The 23,300-nt window shown below is 36.2% G+C and overlaps 1 pseudogene; it reads right to left on the bottom strand.

The window, feature by feature from the left end:
• Positions 1–15,029: 15,029 nt before the first annotated feature.
• Positions 15,030–15,727, bottom strand: LOC125094070 (pre-mRNA 3' end processing protein WDR33-like; annotated as a pseudogene).
• Between the last annotated feature and the right edge of the window lie 7,573 nt (positions 15,728–23,300).

Raw genomic sequence — 23,300 nt, 5'->3', positions numbered from 1 at the left:
CCAGCAAACCACAGGAGCTAGGAAAAAAACCTGGAACAGATTCTCCCTCACATCCTTCAGAGGCAACAAACCCTGTGGACACTTTGTTCTCCGAATTCTACCCTTTAGAACCGTGAGACAAAGTTCTGTTGCTTAAGCCATCCAGTTGTTGTACTTTGTTATGGCAGCTCAAACAAACTCGAATAGTCCCTAATGACAGAAACAGACGAAGGACAAGGTAAATGTGATTCTCGCTTTCCTGTGAAACTCTGCATTCGACTCAGGAAACTACAGAAACTTGCAGCTTCTGCTCAGCAGATCCCAGGTCTTGCTATAAAGGAAGGTGGTCCGGGGCAGGCCAGCATGTTACACGGTTTGAGCATAGGCATTGTTCACTGTGATTTTAGAGAAGTGACAGAAATGAGAGTGCTGTTAGGACTCTGCCCTGGGTCTCTCAGGTAGTGCAGTGCAAACAGCAGGAAGCAGAAGTCTGGTCTCTGTTGGGATCACCATGGAAACGCAGCCATGACCAATGCAGAGGGGTTAGGACTCTTTGGTCTCCTTCAGCAAGGCAACACACTGCAGGATTAAATCCACATTGGCCGCAGGGTGCGTTGAACAAGGTTTGGCGGTGGTAAACCTGCAAAGGCTCAATGCACAATCCATACCAATATAATCATCCCTCTAAAATTGCTCCTTTCCATAGTTTTTCTCTCTAAACAACGTCCAGGGTCTCAAAGTATAGATTTAGAAGACGATAGTGATTGCTCTGGGCCTGGAAAAAACTCAATAAGCAACCCTACAGAGAAATAGTGAAGGTTTATTTGTCATGAAACCTTAAGACTGGAATAAAGCCTGACAGAGCCTGGGATCCACCCCTCTATCACTGAGCCTTTTCTTAAAGGCAAGAAGCTACCTTATAAAGAAAGGTAAGAAGGCAATTTTCTCTTTTCTTGCTACCTGTTACTTGGAATTGGAAGGAGGAGGAGAAGAAACATGTAAAGGCTGAAGAAATACATTGATAATACTAAAAACCCACATCCATATTTACATGTTACAATGTAACATGTATATATTGTGCCTGTTATTTTATTTTCTCCTCTCAGCAACCCTACAAGGCAGATATTATTATCTTCCTTTTACAAATTAGGAAACATTTATTGGTTTTTGGTTTTGTTTTCATTTTCTAAAAATGAAACTCAGAACCAGCTCAAGTCCATACATTCAGTAATTACCTGCTGAAACCTCACTTTCAGAGCTTCTAGCTTCATATCAGATATTATTCCCACCAAGACACCCTGGAGCAAAGATTCGGCAATGTGGGAGTATAAATTCAGTATCATTATCACCCAATCTTTTCTCCTTTATAATCCCAACCCTACTAGCATTTCTCCTTAGGCTTCACTCTCCAACCTCTCAGCATCTTCGTACCTTCTCTCTGAGCCTTCCACATGGTATCTTTACTCCCTTTCAGTTGTAGAGGCCAGAACTGGATGAAATCTCTCAAGTAGATTTTACCTTCTATCTACCACTCTCTATGGTACAATGAGGGAGTCTGTCAAAGCTTAGAACATGCTGCAATTCAGTGTATATCTGTTTTTAAATAAAATGCATTTCAGATAATGACACATATAAGACATAGGACCAGTGTTTTATTCCATTGCCTATCCTCTTGGCTGTTTTCCCTTTTACTAGTAGCACCAAATAATTAGGCAATGAAAGAGGGAAAATAAGTTTATTTCAAACAATACTGCACATCTCCATTTCCCAGGTTGTCTCTCTTCTAGAGATATCATTTTCCAGTTCAGGCAACAGTGAATCCTGCAAAAGTTACACCAAGATTTTCCACCAAATGATGATGGGGGGGGGATTGGTTATTGACTTCTGGTGTCACCCCGCAGTAACAAGAGATAACATTAATTAATTATTTACTATGTATCACTCATCACATGCTAAGGCCTTCATGTTTATTATGAACCTTTCATCCCTATTTCATAGAAAGTGAATATTGTACTTTCCACTGTAGAGAGATGGGATATCAGTCAAGGTCCATTTAACTCCAAAGCTTTTGGCCACTATGTTCCAGCCTCAGAATATGGGCAGTATGCTGTACCGCCTCATCAACAGAAGGCAAAATGTTATTATAAGAAAAGGAGAAAAGTATGTTTTACAGACTTCTACTATAAATAATGCTAACTTTAAAATGACTATAGAGGGGCACCTGGCTGGCTTCCTCAGTAGACTCTTGATTTCCTCATATGACTCTTGATTTCAGGGTTGTGAGTTTGAGCCCATGTTGGGTAGAGAGACTTAAAAATAAAATATTAAAATAAATACATGAATTAATTAAATATAATGACTGTAAAAAAGAATATTTTTCCTTAGAGTATGTTGATGGCAAAACTGAAATGGATGTTTGGGAATTTAATAATCTAACCAGGTCGATGCCTTCATCATCTTATTTTTGCTATCCCTGTGAGCCAAGAAAACAGAAACCCCAACTATGTCTCAGTTAATCAGAACATAGTATAGTCAGACTGGCTATGTTAATTAACTCAGAATGCTAAATGGTGGGTCAGTTCAGTCACCAAACAATCTAATTAATAGATGAGAATAAGTAGCAGCCTGAATGTGCCATGGCTAATTTCATCCCTGCCTGTTGACTTTTTAGTAATTGATCTGATCCATCATGTACCTAACCCACTTGGTTTTTAAGAATATTGTCTTTGGTGGTCCAATAATGCAATTCTGGCCTTCAAATGACTATTTCTCAAAGAATCAGCCCTGGGATGAAAGCATATACAGCAGGCCTACCTAATTTTTTAAATTGATACATTTTTTTAAAGATATTTATTTATTTATTTATTTATCTATTTGACAGAAAGAGAGAGAGCACAAGTAGGGGGAGCAGCAGGCAGAGGGAGAAACAGGCTCCCTGCTGAACAAGGACCCTGATGTAAGGCTCAGTCCCAGAACCCTGGGATCATGACCTGAGCCAAAGGCAGAAACCTAATAACTGGTCCCAAGTGCCCCAATAGATATATTTTCTAATAATGGATTCTGTAGCTGATATAAATTTGTTCTTTGTCTTCTATTTCTAAATATGAAGGATGTGTAACAATAAAATAAATTGCCTTTAAAAGTGATTACTTTGTACCCTGGGGTCCTTTGAATTGTCGTGTTGATAATTTACGAGAGTTATTGGTTATTATTAACTAATAGTTCGTAGGGTTTTACTTGTTACTTTAGATAAAATGTTTTAGTATTACCAGTTTATTTTTATTAAGACATTAATAACTCTCCATTGTCATAATTCTATCTATTCTATCTGTAAAATTAATTCTGTCTTTAAAATAATTTTTACAAGTGCCTAATCCTGTGACTAATAAAACTACATGACTTTGGTAGAAAGAACACTAGTCTACTAGTGTTAAACTAGTCTACTAGATTGTAATCCCAGCCACATCATAGATTCACTAAATTCAGAGAATCTATGGTCAAGGGGAAAATATTTTTGACTATTTAGTCCAAACCCTGAAAGGAAAGGATCTGAAGCCTGGAGAAATTCATTGCTATATTTCCTGATTCCTAACCCTTGGGTCTTTCTGCAGTCTAAGAATTTACAAAAATCTTTAAAAATAGAAAGTACATTTTATAACTGATTAGATTATGGAAATATCTCATGTCTTGATTATCTTGGACAAATCTTCCAAGTACAGTATCCTTGTTAAGATTACATAATAGTGGTAGCCTTAAAGTTTTGACATATGAATACCAATCCATTTTGTAATGCTTCCTTGAGTGAGATTGACTATAACAAATCACTAAATTTTGATCCATATACCTTCATTACATATTTCACTGTGTGTTTTTTGTTGACCCTCATATTACTTTTTTAGCATTAATAACTAAACAAGATGGGTTGAATGAGCATAGTGGAGGTGGGTGAGGTGCGTAATGTGTGAATTCACAGATGTAATGTCTTTTTATCAATCATTTATTCATTCATTCACCTAATTATTCAACACATATTGACTGACTGCCTGTGAACTCTGGAACACAGAAATAAATGAGACATGGCAGCCTCCAAACCCCACAATCCAGGAAGATACAGACATGCCAGACTAGCATTATAGCACAGAGCACTGTGCTGTGAGCAAGGTGAGAACAAAGAGTGAGTGGCAAGAACAAGGATGATGTTGATGTAGGCTGCTCAGGAAAGGACAAACTTCTAGGAGAAAATAATACCTGGATTTAATGGCTTACAGGATTAATAATAATAATGCTTATAACTTGCCAGGTGCTATTCTAAGCACTTTACATCTATTAATTTATTTAACCCACACAACAACCATCAGAGGTAGGTCTTATTAGTGCCCCCATTTTATACATGAAGCAACCAAGATTCAAGGTCACAGAGTTATAAAGTGGCAGAACTTGCATTTGAACTCAGATGGACTCAAGGTAGTGACAAAGAAAAAGGAGTAAGGGTGAACAAAAAAATAGGATAAGTTAAGGTCACGGATGTTAACAACAGCAAATCATAAAAGCTTTTTGTGACATATGAACAACTATGAACTTATCCCAAAGGCTATAATTATGCAAGGCTCTTCAGTGTATCCAAAGCATGATTCAAGTACATACATTCTCACTTTGTCTGAGAATGCTATCAGGAATGTCCTTCTTATACCTCTGCTCTTTTTTAAAATTCTTTCCCATCCTTTAAAATCTACTTTGTGACACTTCCAGCCTATAAGCCCCACTATCCAACTCTTCCAGCTCAAATGACCCTTCTCACATAATTCAATAGTCCTATCTTATACTGTGCACTAATTTTTCACATGTATTTATCTAATCTCCCCATAAAAGCATGTCCTATTCCCCTTTTATATTCCCGCAGGATCTAATTCAGCTTTGAGCATCTAGAAGTTTCCTCATAGAATATAACTTACTTTAGAATAAAAACTTATAAATTGATAAGCTTTAGGAGCAGTAGAATATGTTGTTATTGCTATTCCTTAAAGCAAAAATTTCCCAACCCCTCTATCCGGTCTTTCTGGGTGCTTTTTGCATAATCAAGAGATTTAAATCTCAACAATAGATAATTATAACTTGCTTGGCAAATGTCCAAACTGCTGTCCAGATTAATGGAGGAAGAAAGATAAAATAATAAGAGTAAATCACAACACATATATTAGCATTCACTGATTTTCTAATATCCTACTTCATAACCAGTATTACTTTCAAGATAATCATTACATTTTAAGATTAGAAGATCTCTTCAGTGTTTATGTTGTTTTCCTACACCTTCCAATTCACCAATCTCCAGCCCCACTATTCAGACAGGATTTAATTTTTAAATTAGCCTTGACACTTGAGAAACTATTTTTAAAGATCTCCCACATAGGAAATTCCATATCCTTTCATAGAAATTCATCCCACTCAGCCACCTCTTCCCTATGTTTAATCTAAATCCCACACATTGCATTTGGGGCCCATTTCCTCTTGTTTTGACCCCTGCTGTGTAAATGGAGAATGGTTGATTATCGTAGATTATGACTAAACATTTTGCAAAATTTAAAGTACTATTAAATAACCCAGGCCTCTCTTGTTTATTTTAATAATCATAGTAATTTTAACCTATGCTCATAGATCTTACTTCCTAATTATTTTTATCTTCACTACTAAACTCTAAGTCCTCTACATTCTTTTCTGGAGAATCCAGAGCTTAAAAATGGGGCCCAGGGACTGTCTGGCTAGTGGTAGGCATTATGGAAGATGAGCTCATGGTTCCTGATTTCTGTACTTCTATTCCTGCCTCTCATTATGGTGCCTCCACCCCTTATAGAGCTACTTTTTTTGTTTCATTGCTTGATAATACCCCCTGAAATAGCCATCAGCTAGACTAATGAAGATTACAGATCAAGAATTCCATTTTGGTAATATTGTTCTGCCCCAAGTCCCTTACACTCTTACAGTCTTGATCAGAATTCTCTCTGAATCTCTTACTATTTGTCCATATTAGTAAGGAATCCACATTAAGAATGCTGGTTCAATCCTCTAAGACTGACAACATTTTAGCTGCAAATTTTAATGTCTCCTTTTTATTTTTCTAGACTACTGGCCACTTTGTCCTGACTACCCCCTTCCAAGTTGGCATGTATCTTCATAACCACATTCAGAGTTTGGTTCTCTGTCCAGTGAGCCTCCATTGAGTGGTTGTAATCTGATTCCCTATGAAATGATGAGTATTTCCTATGGGATATAATTTTAAACATGTTGAAGCCAAGATAGACTGCATCAAATCTTTCTCAGACCCACCTTTCTAGGTCATAATGAATGAGTCTGACAAAGTTTTGTTCTTCAGGGTGCTAAATAATCTGCCCAAGTGTTTTTTTTTTTAATAGTCTTTAATCCAAGTCACCCTTTTTAACTTTAAAAATTATATTAACAGATTAGAGTTGTCTTAACAAAGTACCACAGACGAGATGGCTTAATTTTTTTTCTCATTTTTCTGAAGGCCAGGAATTCAGGATCAAGGTGTTGGCAGGGCAGATTTCTTCTGAGGCCTCTCCTTGGTTTGTAGATGGCCAACATCTCCCTATGTCTTCATGTGGTCACCCTTCTGTGCAAGTCTGTGTTCTCAAGTATTATAGGGACACCAGTCATATTAAGATTAGGTCCAACTCCAATGACCTTGTTTAATCTTAATAATCTCTTCAAAGACCCTCTTCAAATCCAGTTACATTCAACACATGAATTTTGCAGCAACATAGTTCAGCCCATAACAAAATACATACTTATCCTTTACTATCTTCCTTCCTCCATTAGATATAATATTACTGACAATTTACCACAAATGCTTCTCTGCCTTGTTCTACTTTTTACCCCTCAATTATTTCCCAGTCCCCAATCTAGGGTTTTTTGGTGCCCTAAAGGCTTCACTAGTTCTCTATATATCTTTCGAACATCTTTCTGGAGTTGCTTTTTTAATGATAGCAATGCAACATATCATTTCATTCAAACTGAGCAACTCACTGAGGAAAAAACAAACTTCACCCTTAGCAGAGTTGATTGGTCTGTATCATCAGTGTGGCTATGTCATTTAAGGCAGTCACCTTAAATACAGCCTTGATAGTATTCAGAATTATTTCCATTTCAAATGTAGTTCTGTGTTCAGAAAGTTCTATTTTTTTCATCTTATGTTTTATGTTATTTTCTCAAAGTATGCTTACCTCTTTTGGATTTCTTTGCCCCTTAAGTCCTCTTAGTATAGAGACTTTTCTTCAAACTAACTCCCTAAGATTATTGAAGTCTGGCTTCTGAAACACATTAATTATAATTCACTCATAGAAAAGAATTTGTGAAGTTGCTACAATAACAAAGACATTAATAATTGAATTAGGAGACTAAGCCCAGATTCCCCAGTATCAGCTCCAACCAATACTGCCAGGTTGAAATGTGGAGAGTGTCTTCCCAAAACTGTCTTTGATACATTTTCCTTTTAACCAGTTCCCCTCATGAATCTAAATTCCTTTAATGCTCCCTTTGTGTAGACTATTTCCAGTTCTATCTTTACACACTTATGTTCTCAGCTTTATTTTGGGCAGCTCTAGCTAAATATCGCCCCCACATCATTATTACCTCTTTTAAATCTGCTCTTTCTCCAGGTATCTCCATTTCTCTTGATTCCCACTTTCCCACTTACCCAGGCTGGAAACTTTATCAACAGAGGCATGGCTTTTCTCTTCCTTCACTAAACCATCTTTGATTTTTGTCTTCATTTCCATCACCGTCACCCTCCTTTAAGTTTTCATTATCTCTGACTTAAACAAGTCACTGGTCACATAGCAAGTATCTTCATTTGCTGACTTCCTCTCATGCTACCACCACCAGCAATGCATCCCAGACCCTAGCTAGTCTAAACTGGCATTTCCCACAGCATGTTGTGTAGGAATGCAGGTAAGAAAATGGCCCAGTTTCTTAGAAATTAAGAGAGATGTTTAAATAAACAAAACTGTTGCTTCCTCTAAACCCCTCCCAGTTCAAAGAATATACACATGTGAAACGCTTTCTAATGCCTACTGAATAAAGTTAAAATTCTTATCTTAGGTAAGGTATTTAATGTCTTCCATATTCTAGCTCCAGTTTCCCCACATCTCTCCTTTGATGCTCCAAAATAACGGACATTTTGTTATTCCTCCCACACATCCCGTGCTTCCACAGTAGTGTTCATGCCATTCACTCTCTTCTGATACACATTCTCCAGTTTCTACTCATCATTCTAAGTTAAGTGTTTATGTGGCATTTTCTGCAGTGTGTTCAGATATGAGGGATTCATATCCAACACATCCTCTAAACTAAGGGTCTCCAAACTAGTATATACACATGCCAAAAGAAGTGCAAATGATCTATTAGAATATGGAAAGAAAATATTTGAAATCGATTTTTAGCTAGCTTAAGAAATAAACAGGACATTGAGTTTCTTTTTTTATTTAAAGTACAAATTGACATTATGACCCTCCCTGGGCCTATCCTTCATATATGGATGCCATGGCAGGTAGTCTGAAAAGTCTGGAGTTTCACAATGAAGAAGCGTTTACTATGACACATAACTATCATTTATTTTAGCATTTTATGACATAATGATGTTTGTGTAGCCATTTGGTCTCACCTACCTTATATTTAAATTAAGTCTCACAACCTGCTTAATATTTTTTCTAAAGGAACTTGTAAATTAAAAATAATATTATAATGTAAGCACCAACAAACAGGAGCTAAATAACAGATATAATTTTCCCCTTTCCCAAGTATTAGCTTTACATTAGCCACACTAGATGTAAAGACAACGACTGTTGAATCAGATCTGACATATAATTACATTACCATCACCGAAAAATTATTCATGGCATATTTAAGAAAGTAGGAAGAGTTTTGTACTATTCAATAAAATTAAAAATTTTAAATAATACTGCCTGTTTCATCTTCACATTAATTCCCTCTTTAATTTCCAGTTTTATTTATGACTTTAATGCGTATAATATTTATGTACTGAGGGTATATACATTATTTACATAAAATATCATATATTTTATGTAGACATGTAAAAAAATTTATTAATGGACTGCACAATGAAAAAGTGTGGGGATCACTTTTCTGAACTAACAAAGCACTGCTCATACATCTTTGTAGAAAGCAATGATGCTTTCTTCCTTTTAGTAAAGCAATTTTAGGTAGGCATTTTTTGGCTCCCCATTTCTTCTAAACTATCATCTCCTGGTGGACAAGGATATCTTATCTTATTCACATTTAATTGTCCACAGTGATTAATATGCTTATTGAGTACATTAAAGCTTGATTGTTCAATAAGTGAGTGGTAGAAGGACGGATGGAAGGCTAGATGAGTAAATGGGAAGATGAGTATATTGTGGTTTAAAGTGCTCTTTAAACTTGTGCCTAGTTGGATTAGGAAGAAGTTCACTTAAGAAATCACTCCTAGGGCAAAAAGGGATAAAGAGTGTCTTGGGTGAGGCTGTAAGAACCAACCTAGCACTCCAGAGTTCCCTGATAATAATGTCGTTCGCATTTCAGGAAGTAAAAGATAGAGTCCAAATTAGTAGTGGAAACAGCTTCTCTCTTTGAAGAGAAACAGGGCTCCTGACACATTCTCCATTGCCCAAAAGAAAAGTGCCTGGCTGGTCTCATCATCAATAGAAGTTTTCTTCTGACATGTATTCCCTGAATCTGCCCATCCCTGCTACATACACTATAACCCAGGGCCTGGTTTGTTACCTAAAATGAACTGACTCACCAGGAAATGTATTTTTACTGCTCTTTTTAGCTGAGTATCACAGCTCTGTTTACAGTATAAATGTTCATGACAGCAGACAGATTAAAAAAATCATACACAACAACCACTGATGATAAAACATTTTAATCATGAAAGTCCTTCACAAGGCTAGCACTGTAATTATCAAGGGTTTAGTGTCTCCTCCATTTAAGGAGACACAGCCAAGCAATAATACATGATAACGCCCTTTGACACCAATAAACCTGAAAAGGAAGAATAGGAATGAATCTGAACCAAAAGAGTTTGCTAGGGAGAAGTGTCTGAATCTGATAAGAAAACTACAGCACATACTGCATTCAAAGAAAGGGCTGAGGTAATAGGATAAACTGCTGTGAATAAAGAAAATGCAACAAAAGTGTCCATAAGGAGAGAGAGAGAGATAAAAATAAGGCACACTCTCAGTGTTGTGTGAGTGCTATTTTGGGGTACAGATGTTTTACTGTATTTCAGAACACTGCAGAGTTTCAAATACCTTAGTCATTTTGTTTCTGACAATTCTTACCTAAACACAGAGCTCATGGAGTCCAGACATCACAAAGACTAAAGCCAGGTTCAACCTTGAAGTAGCCTCCATTTACTCTGACACAAAATGAGCAGAAGAGCAAAGTGGTCAAGTCAGCCAAGAGAGACACCCTGCCCACCAACCCACTCCTCAGCATCACCACATCTCACGGTTTGTAGAAGATAAAATAAGCTCCCAAATTACAAAGTCTCAGGGAGTGTTGTAACTCCAACTGTAGTTGAAGTATAAGTCGACTAGATGTTGAGAATTGAATTGCTGCATGACTGAGGAGAGAAGGAGGGGAATTTGGGGAAGACCAGGAACTCTTGGAATGAGAATGTAGATTTGTTGCCAGTTCACCGAAGCCCAGCTAGAAGCTTAACTAGCTTACTCCAGGAGATTCAGAGCTCCCTGTGTGCCTTTAAACAAAGTCAACACTAGAACTCTTTCATGGAGGAAAAGAAAACATATAGTGTGGGGAAGTGGCTAAAAAACCCCATATTAGTTCCAAAAGACAGGTATTAAAGTGAAGGTAAAAAACAAAACAAAACAAACTAGACTTGTGATACAAATATTTGGGCAAAAAGTTTAGCAATTTCTTACAAATTTATATATATACATATCATGCCACAATAATTTCATTCTTGAATATCTAAGAGAAATGAAAATATACATTCACACAAAGACTTGTATGAGAATGTTCATAGAAGCTTTATTCATAATAGCAAAAACTGGAAAATCCCAAAGTGCATCAATATGAAAATGGATAAACAAATTATAAAATATATACATATAATATGTTTCTCCAAAAATTTGAAGTACGATACACACAGCACGTATGATTCTCACAGACATTATGTTGAATAAAAGAAGCCCAACACAAAAGAATACATACTGTATTATTCATTCTGTGAATATGTAAAACAGGCAAAACTAATATATAATGAAAAAAATTAGAACTGCCGTTTCTCAAGGGAGAGAGAAACAGAATTGATTAGGAAGGGAATCTTTTCTGGGATGATGGAAATGTTCAGTATCTTTTAAAGGGTGTGGCTTACACAGATATGCATTTCTCAAAATTCATTGAATTATATAGTTAATATTTCTTGGTAATAGTAAATAAATCCTAAAGTCTAGTTACTGGGTTTGTTTTGTTTTATCCCAGTGGCTTGGTAAGCAATTCTTCTTTTTCTTTTTTTTTAAAGATTTTATTTATTTATTTGAAACAGAAAGAGGGAGAGCACAAAGGGAGAGTGAGAAGCAGGCTCCCCACTGAGGAGGGAGCCCAATGTGGGTCTCGATTCCAGGACCCAGAGATCATGACCTGAGCTGAAGGCAGACATTTAACCAACTGAACCACCCAGGCATCCCAGGTTAGCAATTTTTTTTTAGTTAACATATAATATATAATGTATTATTAGTCCCAGGGGTATAGGTCTATGAATCACCAGGTTTACACACTTCACAGCACTCACCACACCACATACCCTCCCCAATGTCCATAACCCGACCACCCTCTCCCTACCCCTCTACCCCAGCAAACTTCAGTTTGTTTTGTGAGATTAAGAGTCTCTTATGGTTTGTCTCCCTCCCAATCCCATCTTGTTTCATTTTCGCCTTCCCTACCCCCCAATCTCCCCATGTTGTCTCTCAAATTCTTCATATCAGGAAGATAATATGATAATTGTCTTTCTCTGATTGACTTATTTCGCTAAGCATAATACCCTCTAGTTCCATCCACATCATTGCAAATGGCAAGATTTCATTTCTTTTCTATGGCTGCATAGTATTCCATTATAGTATTCCACATCTTCTTAAACTGAATTCTATATATTCTAATCTTGAGCAAATGAGTAAATGTATTAAGGATAATGAGGTTCAAGTTTAACATTGATGTAGAAGAAAGTTACAAATGTGAATAAAAGAAAATTATAGTGTGTAAAATGTTGTTGGATTGGAATAGGAGTCATCAGTATTAACTCAGTCTTTAATAGATGAATGGATAATGATGATGATGATAAATACATGGATAGGTATATGGTGGATGATAGATAGATAGATAGATAATAGATAGATGATAGTTTTTCAGCTCTGTCCACTTAAAGAGAACTAGGACCGATGAGACCTGCAGCAATGAGTATATCTAGAACTTATAACTGGCTTCTAATTAATAGCGACATCTGCACTAAAAAGGCCAGGGCTTTGAAAGGGCTGATTACAGAGCTGGAGCAAGGAAAGTATAAAATGGTCCTGGAACATCTCATACAGAAATCCAGAAAGTGGTCATAGAATGATGGGAATGTATTAAAAGGACACCAAATTTTAATTTCTACTTCTACTTTCACCCTATCAAAGACAAGCCAAATACCCTACAAAGTCATAGGTTTTTTTTGTAAACTCATCAGATAGTTTATGATGAAATAAACCAAAGTGAAATAAAATCTAGAATGTGACACGCCCCTTGTAAAAAAATAATGTCCTATAACTTCTACTATCTTTTGTAGGAAAATGGGAACAAGAAGAAGCCACTATTAATAGGTTTCAGGATAAACTCACTGAACTTTGTAAGAATTTTAAAGACTAAATGACAGTTGATGTGATGTTCAGAATTCTGAGGAGTGCTATGCACAAAGAGAATCTACACCTAGTTTATTCATCAGATCTTTCCCACCGGCCCTCACTAAATGCTCATGCAAAATATTCTGAGAGAAGATTGTTGAGATAGAACCTAAGACACAGGCACTTGCTGAATGCTGAGAGTAGGGGAGGAGAACTGAGAAACCCCTCCAAGGCAACTGCAGACTCTCGTTACATACTTCTCAGAGGTATTCCACAGCTGAAGGAAGAACAGGAGAGCAAAGAGAGACACCATTGAGGAGCAGGTGCCCAGAACCTGAGTCTCTTTGAGTTCTTATGCCCTGTCTGTCAGACATACCATGCTAAATCCCTTACAGGTACTCTGAGCATTCACTGCTGCAATTCTCTGCAGTCCAAAGACAAGGGCAAGACAGGAGAGCAGAAAGAAATCTCTTCAAAGACAGAAAGCTAGAGGACAAAACATGATGGCAAAGGAAACCCCTTCACAACATAAAAAGCTGGAACCCAGTTTATAAAGCAGAATGAGAGTTCAGTTTGTTTAGAAAGCTGAAGTTTGTTTGTACAAAGAGTGCTTGCTCTGCCAAAGGTAAAGAACTGACTCACCCCTGAATCATTAACCTAATGGTATTCTAAATCTAATTAAAACAACAGTAAATTCCACTCTCAGCTCAACTACAGTTTAGATGGACTTCTGACAGAAAAAAGGGTGTTTCCTTTCTGAGGAAATATAATATTTACTTCAGTCTCTACTATGTCTTGTTTGCTTGTTTGTTTGGTCTGGGGTTTCTTGTTGTTTTTGTTGTTTTAGTACACACAATGTCTACACACATCAAAAATTACAAAGCACATGAAGAAAAAAAAGTCAAAGGAAATACAAGCAGACTCAAAATTGTCCCAGAGATTAAAATGATAAGACAGGGACTTTAAAATAACTTTGCTAAAAGAATATATTAGAAAAGGTATGTAAGGTAAGTAAACAGATGGGTAATTTTAGCATATAAATATACACTATTACAAAGGAAGAACCAAATGAAATTGCTAGAAATGAAATATATAATGTCTGAAATGAAAAGCTCATACATTGGTTTATCAACAGACCAGAAACATCAATGAAAAGACTAACTAAACTTGAAAACAGATCAATAGAAATCATCTAAATATTAGCAGAAAAAAAGTGAAACAATATCTAATAGCAATATCTAATAAGCTAAATTATATGTGATTAGAATCCTATAATATGAATGAAAATGTTATTAATTATAAAAGGAAAATATTAACATTATAGCAAAGAAAGTTAGAAGCTTGATGAAATGATCAAAGTTGGCATTATTAATCAGGGATAAACCAATATCATGTGCCAAGTGAAATGTTACACTGAGGACACAATACAACTTCAATGATACATCTACCTCCATAAAGTGCATAATCTAAATCTAATTATAAGGAAACATTGCACAAACTGAAGTTGAAAAACATTCTATAACACAAGTCACCTGTACTCCTCAAAAATATTAAGATCAGAGAAGGTGAAGGAAGGCTGAGGAGCCATTCCATATTTAAAGAGACATTTCAACTAATGCAGTAAGTGGTTCTGAATTGGATTCTGAACAAGGAAAAATATCTATAAAGGACATTACTGATGTAGTTAACTGAAATTCAGTATGAACTATGTATTAGATTATAATATATATCAATGTTAAATTTTCTGGTTTTGTCACTTGGATTATGATTGTGTTAAAAATGCCTGTGTTTTTAGGAAATATGCAATAAACTAAGAACAGTGTTTTAAATTTACTCTTAAATGGTACTCTGTCCATAAGTATATATATTATATGACACATACATATATACCCATGCAGAGAATAACTAAACAAATGAAGCCAAATGTAAATAACTGGTGAATCTGGGAAAAGCATCAAAAAGCATCATTGGAGATCCTTTTCATATGCTCGAAATTATGTCAAAATGCAAATTTACCCCCAAAGAACATCCTTAAAACAAAATGATACTGCCAGAGTATACTATGTTCCTTGAGAAGTGGTTATGGAACAGGCAGTGGGATGTTGTGATCAGGCAAGCAACCTAGCATTTCACTGGGGATCAAGGATAATGTGTCAGAATACACTTAGAGAATAATTTAACCATGACAATAAGGACTACAGAAAATGGTATATTGTGTATAAACCTGGCCTAATTGCCTCCTTATGTTCCTGAACATCTTGACCTCGTTCATGGTTGACTGACAATATTTCACATATTCTCCATGATCTGCTGTCAATATATACATATCATTATGTGATCAAGTCATGGTCCTCACTGGACTATCACGAGCCTATAATATTGTTTCAAAATTGAAGTTGAGTCCATTCCACAAGGTGAATTCTCCACTAGAAGCTCCATGACCAACCATCTTCCTTCTCCAGTCTACCTAACAACAAATAGCAGACACTTTATTTGTTGATGTTTGAACAAATTTTGTTGTTACTGCATTCATAGGATTATTCAACATCCCTATAGATGGGACTATATCATTATAATAACCTGCAGCAGGCTGAATTGCCCACATATCTCTCTGGTCTCTTTCCATATTCTATTCTCCAAGTACTTAATTACAGACGGATTATAGTCTATAGTTTTCGGTTTACTTCTCTACTCATCCGTTTTGCATCAAATATAAGCTGTTGCATTCCTTGCTGCTGTGCAAAATCAGGTCGCTTATACAATAGTTGTGGAGGCACTTGGTGTTGGGAACTTGGCATATGGAAAAAACAGGGAAGAGAACCAATTTCTGTAGCCATGGTGATATATTCATTCTAGGATACCTCCAGCACTGAGCAGAGTTGGTAATGAATGGTGAGCGAAGGGTTTGTCTTCTTAGTCAGGAATGTCTCTCCTGCCTTCCCTCTTCCCTGCACCCCTCTCAATCCCTCTTCTCCAAAAGAACTGCTATCATCTTCCCCTCAATGTGTCAGTTTTGTGCAGATTCTGAAATTACTCAAGTTTAGAACCATGGGGTTTAAGACAGCAGCCTTGGCACTACCCTAGCCTACCCCCTTCACCTTTTATAGACAAGGAAACTAAAGTTAGATGTAGAGCCCAAGCTTCACTGAAGAAGACACAGCCTTCTGATTCTCAGACTTCATTTTTAAATTCATTCTTTATTCATGCATTATGCTTCCTTCTTGAGAATTTTAAGGCTTTCCTAGCAGCCTTGCCATAGTTTTTTTTTGTTTGTTTTTTGTTTTTGTTTTGTCTTTAAGTCACTCACATCTTTTTCCCTTAATCTGAGCAATCACAATTTGTCATACCTGAAGTATGTATTTCCTTAATGTCATGGTATTTCTTATAAAGGGAGGTCCATGTTTCATGAGGATTTCCAAGGAATATGAGGGCTTAACTGACTCCTGGGGGCAGCATAACTCTTTATCACCTTTCCTCCCTCTCCAGTTACCTATTCCAAGTGGAGATCCATCTTAATTACTGTCCCTCCTATTTTTATTGACCGGCTGTTGAGATTTATTGAACACTCAATGTGTACTCATCACTACCCTATCACATTCATAATGACTTATTACAGTAGTCCTCCCTTCTCCCTGGGGAATATGTTCCAAGACCCCCAGTAAATGTTTGATATGGAGGAGTACAAAACCCTACATATACTATGTTTTTCCTATACATGTATACCTATGATAAAGCTTAATTTATAAATTAGGCACAGTAAGAAATTAACAACAATAATAAAATGCAACAATTATAACAATATACTATAATAAAAGTTATGTGAATGTGGCCTTTCTCTTTCAAAATATCTTATTGTACTACACTCATCTTCCTGTAATGATGTGAGATGATAAAAATGATGATGTGATGAGACAAAGATAAATGAGGCAGGCATAGTGACATAGCATTAAGCTACTACTGACCCTCTGATACTATGTCTGAAGGAGGATCATCTGCTTCTGAAACACAATTGACTCCAAGTAACTGAAACTGTGGAAAGTGAAACGGCAGATGAGGTGGGACTACCGTGCTCCCAGTTTAGTTATTCTCTAATTAAGCACTCTTGAACTAAATAAGGTTGTGGTATATGTACCGAGAGGAGTAGGGAAAGTTAACACTTCCTTTTCCAAGAAAGGCATTCAGTAATATGTAACTTTTAGGAATCTTCTGATGGATGTGCCAAGTAAGAAAAGGGAAATTTTGGATTCTAAACCTATGTTGACCTACAGCTGGGTGGGTTATAGTCTATGGCCACAGGTTCAGCCCTAAACCTCATAGCCATTTGTAATAAAAATCAACAGAAATTCCACCTTCCTTAGGAAAGTATTTTATATCAATGATCTTACTGGAGTCCTGATAATCTCTTCTTCCTTTGTGAAGACAGTTTGTCCAAAGTTGCAATCATTATTTTGACCAATTGTCCTGATAGCAGCAGTGTTTTTTATAGCGCATTGTATATAATCTTAACGTGTGTCTCCTAAATGATGATTCAGCATCTTTGCTGTCACCCAGACACAAAGGGATCTGGAAAAAGAAGGTTTTCTTTTTTGAAAAATATTGCACTCCTCATGTCTCCTCACTCCTGCCAGACTTATATCCTCAGTAATCATGCCTTTTGTTATTTATTAAAATATTTCTTACAATTTTCTCTAACATTTAGTTCCCACTGAGAGCTCTTTGGTGTAGACTACTATCACTTGAACTTGGAAGAAGAAAATGGTCTTAATGTAATTAAATGAGCTGATATTCAAAGAAAAAGCAGGAAGGAAACATTGAACAAGAAATCAATAGGTAATATAAAGACATTTTCAACTACAAGTGGCGTAAGGCAGAGCTGACCATTTGCTCTTTATATCTTATAATGTTTTTAGCAGAATCTTTCATTTAATTCTAATAACACATATTCTCAATAACATTTCTTAACCAAATGACCTCTATAATGTATGTATAGAAGTAGCACCACTCAGCTTTTACTAGAACTACAAAAAGAAACCATTTCATTATATTCTACTCAGCACATTCTACTTCTCAAATGGACACACACACACACACACACACACACACACAGAGTGATGGGTAAAGATCAAGGACTTTGCTATCAGACAAACTTGATTTCAAATCCAGTTCTGTTCTTATCATATCTGGACCTTGAGAAAGTTACTTAATCTCTGTAAGGCTTACCTTCCTTGTCTATAAATAAGATTAGGTGAGATAATGTGAAATTCACTTGCAAAAGTTAGGTATTATCCTACTTCTCTTAGTATTTTCCTTTTGAATAAATCACAATAAGTACTTATTCATATTTGTACACATTCATACATATTTCATTACTCCCTCAAAATGTTAGTGTGTTTTCATATGTCCCACAAAATATCTTCTACAACATCCCAGAGGCTAGCAACACGTGAAACACAGGACAACATGAATATAGTTTCCATGAAGTAATATTGTGTTACTATCCTCAAATAATATCCCAATATTTAACCATGGCTGTCTGTACTCAGAGAAGCTATGCACACTCAGGAAAAAATTCTGCTCAAGGTTTTCCATGCACTCATCCCTTAAATCACTCGGTGTATATCCCAGCTACCCAGGAATAAATTACCATCTTAAGCTAATACACTACATTTAGTATTTTGGAACAATCTCAACACTTATCCATGGGATGTCCTCTGGACTTCACAGACTCACTTTGGAAGCCTATTCCTATTCAAGAAAACTATTAAAAAAAAATTGGTGAGAGAAGAAATTTCCCAGAATCATTCTGTCCCTAATATGCTTCATCCCTCAAAGTAGTTAAGGGCACAGTATCTGAAGTCAGAATGCCTGAATTCAAAGCCTACCTCTGCTATTTACTTTCTCAGTGACTTTGAGGTAGTTATTTATTCTCTCTATGCCCTAGTTTTCTCATCTATAAAAATGGGGATAATTATGAAATCTAACTCAGGTGTATTTTAAAGATTAAATGAACTAATGTATTTAAAGTGCACAGTACTGGGGCGCCTGGGTGGCTCAGCGGGTTAAGCTGCTGCCTTCGGCTCAGGTCATGATCTCAGGGTCCTGGGATCGAGCCCCGCATCGGGCTTTCTGCTCAGCAGAGAACCTGCTTCCTCCTCTCTCTCTGCCTGCCTCTCTGCCTGCTTGTGATCTCTCTCTGTCAAAAAAAAAAAAAAAAAGAAAAAGAAAGTGCACAGTACATGCCTAGTACACTGGAAACTACCATCAAAAGGTATGGCAGACTTAGTGAAGGTTCTGAGAAAGACTCTTTTCAGAAAAAGAGACTTTTTCAGGCTCTGCCTGAAAAAAACTTAAAATCCTAGTTCACCATTGACTCAAAGCTCAAGGTTGTCATTTCTTAGCTCAAAAAATGTGGGTATTGAAGGCAGGTCCAAAATGACATCATAAAAAAGACCCTGAGCTCACTTCTTCCCACAGACATACCAAGTCTTTTTTTTTTTTTAAAGATTTTATTTACTTATTTGACACAGAGAAAAAGACAAGTAAGCAGAGAGGCAAACAGAGGGAGAATCAGCCTCCCTCTGAGCAGAGAGTCCAATGCGGGGCTCAATCCCAGGACCCCAGGATTATGACTTGAGCCAAAGGCAGACAGTTAACTGACTGAGCCCCCTAGGCACCCTACACTAAATCTTCATATACAGTAAACCCTCCTGAAGAAGAACTGAGGGTCAATTGAACAGCTTTTGCACAACAAAGTTGAGAGGGATCACACAGAGAACAACAAGAGAGACATAGTAACAATAGGAAGCCCATCCACGATTCTACAAACTGCAGTAGGAAGGGATAGCACTGAGGGGTCCACATACATATTCACCTGACCTGGAACACAACAGAAACAAACAAAATAACATAGTGGTTTAAAGTCAAACTAGACAATAAGTGAACAAAACCTATTTAATAACCCTAGAGCATTCACTTAACAGCAATGAAACTGCTGAAACTCTCTTCTGGGTCATAGGTGCTGGAGAATGCCTTGTTTACATATCCCCTCCACCTTGACAGCACAGACAGGAGAAGAGTCCCTAGCCATACCAGCTCCAGCTAGCCTCCCAATACACCCCACACCTGTGACTGCTTCAGCTCTAGCTGTCCCTCCATGGCTGTCATGGCATACATCAGGACACACACAACTTCCACCCACTACAGGCTCAGCTATTTTGCCAAGGTGACCCAGATATAAAGCACTCCAAGACCCTCCAGGATACTCACTGGACATGAGACCATGCCCAATCCAGCTCTAGCCATCCCACCAAAGTGGCCCCTACTTGGAATGTCCTGGAGCATGCCTGTCTCAACACCATCTATCCCACTTGAGTGGCCCCACTGCAGAGCACCCCAGTATCACCTAGCCTATACTCATTTCTGCTCCATCCATCCCATCAGAATGGCCCTGGTGCAGAGTGCCCAGTGGTGCAGAGTGCCTAGCTCACAACTACTCCAACTCTATCCCGCTAGGCAAAGACTCCAGGCACATATAGTCCACACAGGGGCTTCCTACATAAAGCCACTCCTTCAAGACTGGAAGTGGTAGATGGTTTACTTAATTCATAGAAACAAACACTATAAGTCAAAATGAAGAAAAAGAGGAAAGTGATTCAAATGAAAGAATATAATGAAACTTTAGAAAAAGAACTAACTAAAAAGAGTTCAAAATAAGAGTAATAAAGATACTCACTGAATTTGAGAGAAGAGTTTATGAACTCAGTAACAACTTCAACAAAGAAATAGGATATATATAAAAAATCAGAAATGATGAATATAATAACTGGAATGAAAAAATACGCTGGAAGGAATCAACAGCTGATTAGATTATTCTGCAATAAAGAACCAGTGATCTGGAATACAGGGTAATGGGAAGTACCCAAGCTGAACAAATAAAAGGAAAAAAGAACTAAAAATTGAGGTTGGGTTAAGGGACCTCAAGGCCAACATTGATCATTCTAATATTTGCATTATAGGGATGCCAGAAGAAGAGAGAGAAAGGGGCAGAAAACTTATTTAAATAAATAACAGATGAAAAATTTCCTAAACTGGAGAAGGAAACAGACATCCAGGTCCAGGAAGCACAGAGAATTCCAAACAAGATGGAACTCAAAGAAATCCACACTAAGACACATAACAATTAAAAATGTCAAAAATTAAAGACAGAGAACTTTAAAAGAAGCAAGATAAAAGCAACTAGTTACATACCAGGGAAACCCCATAGGCTCTCAGCTGAATATTCAGCAGAAATCCTGCAGGTCAGAGAGAGTGGCATGACATATTCAAGTTGCTAAAAGGAAAAAATCTCCAACCAAGAATACTCTATTTAGTAAGGTTATCATTCAGAACTGAAGGAGAGATAAAGTTTCAGATGAACAAAAGTTAAATGAGTTCATAATCACTAACCCAGCCTTATAAGAAATGTCAAATGAGACTTCTTTAAACAACAAAAAAAGAATAGATGATAGCTAAAAGTAAGAAAATTATGAAAGGAAAAAAATTCACTGATAAAAGCAGACCTATAGTGAAAGGAGTAGATCAATCACTTGTAGAGGTAGTATAAATGTTGGGGAGCCTGAACGGCTCAATCATTTGAGCATCTGACTCTTGATTTTGGCTCAGGTCATGATCTCAGGATCATGAGATCAAATCCTGTGTCATATTCTGCACTCAGCAGAGTCTTATAGTCATCATCTCTCTTTCCCTCTCCCTCTGCTGCCTCCCCCTCCTCAACTACTCTCTTACTAAAATAAATAAGTAAATATATATATGATATGTAAATAAATACATATATGTTACATATCATATATATATTTACTTATTTATTTTAGTAAGATATATATATATTTTAAAAAGATATATGTATATATCTTTTTAAAAAGCTAGAATGGAGGTTAAAAGACAATAATAGTAAAATCAATTATATCTTAGAAATTAGGTTAGGATACACAAAATTATATAAATATGACATCATATACATAAAAAATGGAAGGGGATAAGAAAAAAAACAGTGTTTTTAGAATATGTTCTAACTTAAGCAACTATCAACTTAATACAGATTCACAGAATGTTATATTTGAACCTCATGGCAACCATAAACCAAAAATCTATAATAGGTACAGAAAATATAAAGAGAAAGGAATCTAAGCATAACACTAAAGAAAGTCATCAATCGCAAAGAAAGAGAGCAAGATAAGAAGGAAAATAGAGAAGAACTACAAAAACAACCAAAAAACAATCAACAAAAGGTCAGTAAGTCGATATCTATCAACAATTACTTTAAATGTAAATGGTCTAAATGCTCCAATCAAAAGACATAAGGTAACTGAATGGATTAAAATTTAAAAACCCATCTATATGCTATCTATCAGAGACTCACTTCAGACCTCAGAACACATATAAACTAAAAGTGAAGGGATACAAAAGGATATTTCATGAAAATGAACGATTAAAAAAAACAAGTGTGGTAGCAATATTTATATCAAACAAAGTAAACTTATAAACAAAGAGAAATTTGAAAGATTTACATAAAGATAAAGGGATTGATCCAACAAAAAAACACAAAATTATAAATATTTATGCACCCAACATGGTAACACCTAAATATATAAAGCAAATATTAGTAGACATAAAGGGAGAAACTGACAGTTTTACAATAACAGTAGGGGACCTTAACACCTGACTTGTTAATGGATAGATCATTCAGATAGAAAACCAACAAGGAAATGTGAATAACACATTACACCAGAGAGACTTAACATATATACAGAAGATTCCATCCAGAGACCCTAGAATACACATTTTTTTAAGAGTACAATACAGATCATGTGTTAGACTGCAAAATAAGTCCAATGAATTTAAGAAGATTAATCATTCACTTTTTCTGACCACAATGGTATGAAACTAGAAATCAATTAAAAGATAGAAACTGGATAAAACACAAATACATGGAGAATAAAAAACATGTCACTAAACAACCAAAGTTTAATCAAAGAGAAAATTAAAAAAATAAATGGAGACAAATAAAAATGGAAACAATGTTCCAAAATCTATGGGGCATAGCAAAAGTAGGCCTATGAAGGAAGTGTACAGTAATGCAGGCCTACCCCAAGAAGCAAGAAAAATCTTAAATCAACAATCTAACTATACTTAAAGGAATTAGAGAAAGAAGGATAAAACCCAAAGTTAGTAGAATGATGGAAATAATAAATATCAAAGTGGAATTAAATAAAAATACCGACTAAAATATTTTAAAAAGATCAATAAAAGTAAACGCTCATTCTTTGAAAAGATAAATAAAAACAATAAGCCCATAGTCATACTCATCAAGAAAAAAAAAAGAGAGGACCCAAATAAATAAAATCAGGCATG

Source organism: Lutra lutra, chromosome 2, assembly GCF_902655055.1.
Source record: "Lutra lutra chromosome 2, mLutLut1.2, whole genome shotgun sequence".
Lineage (NCBI taxonomy): Eukaryota > Metazoa > Chordata > Mammalia > Carnivora > Mustelidae > Lutra > Lutra lutra.
The sequence above is the reverse complement of the archived record's forward strand: the minus strand, read 5'-3'. Positions and strand labels throughout refer to the sequence as shown.